The 5,332-nt window shown below is 30.6% G+C and overlaps 1 non-coding gene across 1 annotated transcript; it reads left to right on the top strand.

The window, feature by feature from the left end:
• Positions 1 to 4,126: 4,126 nt before the first annotated feature.
• Positions 4,127 to 4,198, top strand: TRNAD-GUC. Its single transcript has one exon. It is a non-coding gene; the product is annotated as a tRNA-Asp (tRNA).
• The last annotated feature ends 1,134 nt before the right edge of the window (positions 4,199 to 5,332 follow it).

Genomic DNA, 5,332 nt, shown 5'->3' with positions numbered 1-5,332 from the left:
ATAAATAATCTATTAATTGAAGGTATATAATATGTTAACTATAAGTATGTATATATAACATGTCCCTAAAATTTTATTGGGACACGATATAAGCCATCACTATTTATTAATTAAAATATTTTAAACAGTTAAAGTATGAGGTGGCTTGCAAATTGTGGCAAAAATACAATGTCTTAAATAAGAGAGAGAGTTTTTATCACTTTTTTTAAAATCACTTTTGGAGTTTTTTTTTTTTTTTTTAAAAGATATCCCTCCAGCCGACAGTCAGAAGACTAATCTTCCGTCCCAACGGTCATTTAAAATCATTTTTAAGAATTTAAAACATAATCATATTGATGAAATATAATAATTTTTAAATGTGATGTGAAATGTGGATCCACTTTTAAAAGTGTGTTGTAATTACAAGATATAGAAAAAATAGTGAATAAATTGCAAATCTAAGGTCATCCAATACTCTCTCACTTTCAAAAGTGGATCTCACTTCCACATCATCAAATTTGTAAATTCAAAAGTAATATCTTGCCTTTTATATTAAAAATATAATAATAAAATAATAAAAAATAATAAATAAAAAAAGGAATTAAAAGACAATTGCAAACTTTTTTTTTTTGAAAACAGTCAATTGTAAACTTGTTATTATAGCAAGTTTGCATGCCACATAAGCTAACAAAATAAAACAAAAAAATAAAAATAAAAATTCACATAATCTTGAAAAAAGTTCACATGCCGGAATAAAGATAACCTAATGATATAAAAGTAAAACTCACTTTTAAGAGAGTATTGTATGGGTAAAGACCATCATAAATAGCTTTCATAACAAATTCTTGACTTTGATTCAGCTAGCTAGGCTAGCCCCTATTCCAAGTAGGCAAGTAGCACCATTATTAGAATTCTTGACCTTGGTGCAACTAGGCCAGCCCTATTCTAACACCATAAATATTAATGGAATTCTTGACTTTGGTTCAACTAATAAGTCAGTCCCCATCTCAAGTAGCACTATTAATGCCTCCTCAACCATTGCTGATTGTCATCTTTGGCTTGTTCCAGGAAAAAGAGAGTGAGAAAGGCGAGTAAACATTAGGAAAATTAAAAGACGGATTACTCTGATACCATGTAAAGGAAACTGTGTTGTATAGTAACAGAAAATTACAACAAAAGCTATACAGGAACACATTTAGAACAGATAAATAAACATAGAAAGTGTCAATAACATATAGGCTTATATCAACACCGTGTAAGTATTCATTCCACTCTTAATGCTACTTCATTGACAGTGTTGCAATGAAAGCGGCGATGGATTTAAACAATCCTAGTAAGTTAATAAGTTATCATACTTGCATGGGAACCAGAACTTTTTGATACAGTAAAATGCAAGCCTACAACAGATAGATCATCAGTAATGGAGCTCACTCTAAATAGTCTTGTTAATGATTCCCTGTTAATATTACCATATGATCCATTAACCAATGATCCGACCCGTCTGACGGATTAAGGCCCGTGAGACGGTCTCGCATCGGTTATAATAGGTTGTTATGCCGTGGACCCAGATCCACCTTGCAAGGTGGACCTGGGTCTACATTCACATATACTATACTCGACATTCACATACATTATACTCTACATTCACAATTTGTAAACTCCACATTCACACATTACATGATTATATGTTTAGTAACTATATTATCACTGTTATGCATTCACACATTCAAAACTCTATATTCATAGGTCCTATACTCCATATTTACAACTTGAGAACTCCACATTCACACATTACAGGGCTACAAGTTGCTAGAACTTCTTAACTCTATTACAGATTCACGCATGCATAACTCTACATTCACGATTTTTATACTCCATATTCACAATTTGAAACCTCCACATTCACACATTTCTGGGCAACTCTACATCACACAATCATAAATCTACATTCACGATTTCTATACTCTACATTCACACATTTTTGGACAACTCTATATTCAACAATATGTTTAATAATTTAAAAAGAAAAAAAAAAGAGACAAAAATGACGTAGTTTTGGACCCAGCAAGGTGGACCTGGGTCCACAGCATAATTTGCCATCCTTGAATTAATAATCTTCCACATAATTCTTACTACAAATTTTACAAGTATGTAATAAATGATAATAAAATATAATCCTTTTATTCCTAATTGTATTGCTAATACTTCTTTTTCATTTATATCATAACTCTGTTCATTGGACTTCCATGTTCTTGTTCCATATTCACATATTAAAATATTTTCTTTATCTATCATCTTTAGTGTATATATAAACTATTAATACTTCTCCCTATCCTATATCACTAACTAGCATCTATATATATAATTCTAATTGATTATTATTTTTTTTTTGGTAATCTTAGTTTTTGTAAATAATTTACATTTTGTTATATTGTTTTAATAGCATTGGTATGTTCTTTTTTACATTCAAATATATTAGATTTTTTAATTAAATTTTGTAAGAGTTTCCTAAGTGTTGGTAAATCTTTAATAGGTAAAAGGGTCAAATAGACACATCTACCACTCACGAGTGTTCAATTCACACCTTGGACTAAAATAAGATCTAATTTGACACTTTAACTCTCAAAATTTCTTTCACTTATCACTTTTTCCAGGTTTCATGGCCCCTAGGTAACCCTTACACATTGTTGACATGGAATTCAATCAAAATAAATTTGCTGACTACTTGGCAATTTGTCACATTTATTAGAGCATCGAGGGGGTTTTTTACTTAGTTTTTTTTTTTTTTTTTTTAGGATTACTAGGAGAGAGAAAAGTGAAAAAAAGGATGAGAAAAAAACAAGACAACAAAATGGAAAACAAAAAGTAGGGGGTGTGGGTGGTGGGGGGGGGAGGGGATTGGAGGAATTGACACGCCCTACTGGGCGCTGATAGTACGAATTACGCATCTGGAGCGCATATTTCTCTTCTGTTTTTCTTTCTCCGTGGGTCCCACAAAAACCCACATTACTGCAAACTACTTTTCCTCTCTCTCCTCCCTCCTCCAAATGATCACCTCTTTCTTCCACATCATATAAAAAAAACTTAGAAAAAACTACTAATGGTGTTGCTCTTCTTTTTTTAAAAAAATGGTGCTGCTCTTATTGACTCTTAAACACAATCAAACCCATCTTGTAAATTGAGTTCACAAATGCTTTTTGCAACTATTTTTTTTTTAAGTCCAATTGAGAGACTAAGATTTGTGCAAATTATATCATGGACCAGGATCCACCATGTGCATTATTCACTTTGGTCCAAATTATATAATTGCAATTTGCAAGTACATAACATATTAATCAAGAGGTTCAGAATTCTAACAATTAGATAAATTATTTAATTTATTTGCTTTTTGTAAATATTTCAATCAATTCTAAACTTTAATTTATTAAGAACCAAATGTCAAATATGTTATTGAACTTATAGCTTTTATACCGTTATTGAGTCACTGAACTTAAAAATATCTCAATTAGAACATTTTTATGACTTCTTTTAATATTGCAATTTAAATTTAAAGCATTGCAATCTTTCATCTCAACTAGTATGACGTACAGAGGAAAAGACGATTCTTAGTACATATATAGCATGTAAATAATACGATAAAATTCTATTAAAAAAATGAAAAAATATCTCAATTGCACATATTTTACTTGTCTAGTAGTTTAATTGTACACTTTTTAAGTTCAATAACTCAATTATACATAAGTGATATGTTTAGAGATCTATATTTGACACTTTTTTCATTTAAATACTAATAAAGTACTTCGTAATTGTTAAGGGCATAGCCACATACAGAAATAATTTTGTATGAATGAATTGAATTTGAGTTTTATATTTAAAAAAAAAAAAAAGAGTAAAGATTGATGATATGACCAGGTTGTCGAAAATGTTTAAAAAATGATTTGTGAGTAGAAATGGTAATGAAGAATTACATGCATGGACACCGGGAGAAGAAGAAGAATTACATTGACACTACTTTTTTAGTCGCAAATTTAATGATATCAAATTAATAATTAGAGAATGAGTAAAAAAAAAAAAAAACATTGCAATTATAATAAATACAAGTTCTCTCTATCGAAAATAGATTTTGATTCAACCCACAAACATAAAAGTCGTTGTAGTATAGTGGTGAGTATTCCCGCCTGTCACGCGGGTGACCCGGGTTCGATCCCCGGCAACGGCGATATATGTTTTTTAATATTCTGCAGATGTAATCTTGGCTGCTTGGGTTCTCAGAGAGCTGTCTTGAATTCCCTTGTGGTGTAAGTTATAGCTAAACGGTACCGTACCCATTATAGTTGGTAACTTTTGATATACTCCGTAAAATATATATATATATACATAGGGTTTAACAATGGCAGTGAGGCCAAACAGACTTATGCATTATAGTTATAATATGCACTGAAACACAACGAGTCAATTGACTCCACTGAGGCTCAAACCCACTCCCATCATCCATGTGAGAGTGTTTTTCGGGACACCGGGTGCCACTAGACCACAAGGTCTTTGACTATAATATGCAGATTAGTTGACTTTCAAGTCTGGTTTCCATTATACTTAAAAATATCCATTGAAACACTTATGTATTATAACTTGTACTAGCTAAGGATTGCATTTTGTATTAGTAGGACAACAAAATTAAAGTAAGCAAATAAAGATGGTAATAGGTATCAAAACCGTACCTATAATAAAGTGCAAAAGGTTCAACAAAACACCAAAAATGTACTTCTTTTTATTTATGGTCCACACAGTTCCATGGTCCATGTAATAATGATTGTTGAACATATATATATATATATATATATATATATATAAATATACAATTCAACTATTAGTTGAAATAGAACATAATTTTTGAAAGCACTAATCCTCCTACCTAATGGGCTGCTGAGTTATTATGCAGCTAAGATCGATTCTTATTTTTCTTCTGAGGGCAAGTTCTCATATGATCCTCTCTCTCTCTCTCTCTCTCTCTCTCTCTCTATATATATATATATATATATATATATATATATGTGTGTGTATGTATGTATGTATGTATGTATGTATCTAAAAACATAATAAGTATTAATCCAAGTTATGCCCTCAGTTTATGTCCGTGTTTTTAGTGTTGATCTGTTTGTACATTTTGTTTTTAATGTTGTACATAATTTTTTTGTAGACAAAAATACCCAGGGATATTCCGTTACTGTTAAGTATAATCTGTTTCCATCTTTTCCTAATCTGTCATTAAGTGCTATGTAATCACGTTTCCTAATATGTTTCCATTAAATACTATGTTAATTGCTTCTCCTCTACTATATTAAAAATGTTTCTA

This window comes from Ipomoea triloba, chromosome 13 (assembly GCF_003576645.1).
Source record: "Ipomoea triloba cultivar NCNSP0323 chromosome 13, ASM357664v1".
Classification (NCBI taxonomy): Eukaryota; Viridiplantae; Streptophyta; class Magnoliopsida; order Solanales; family Convolvulaceae; genus Ipomoea; species Ipomoea triloba.
The sequence above is the reverse complement of the archived record's forward strand: the minus strand, read 5'-3'. Positions and strand labels throughout refer to the sequence as shown.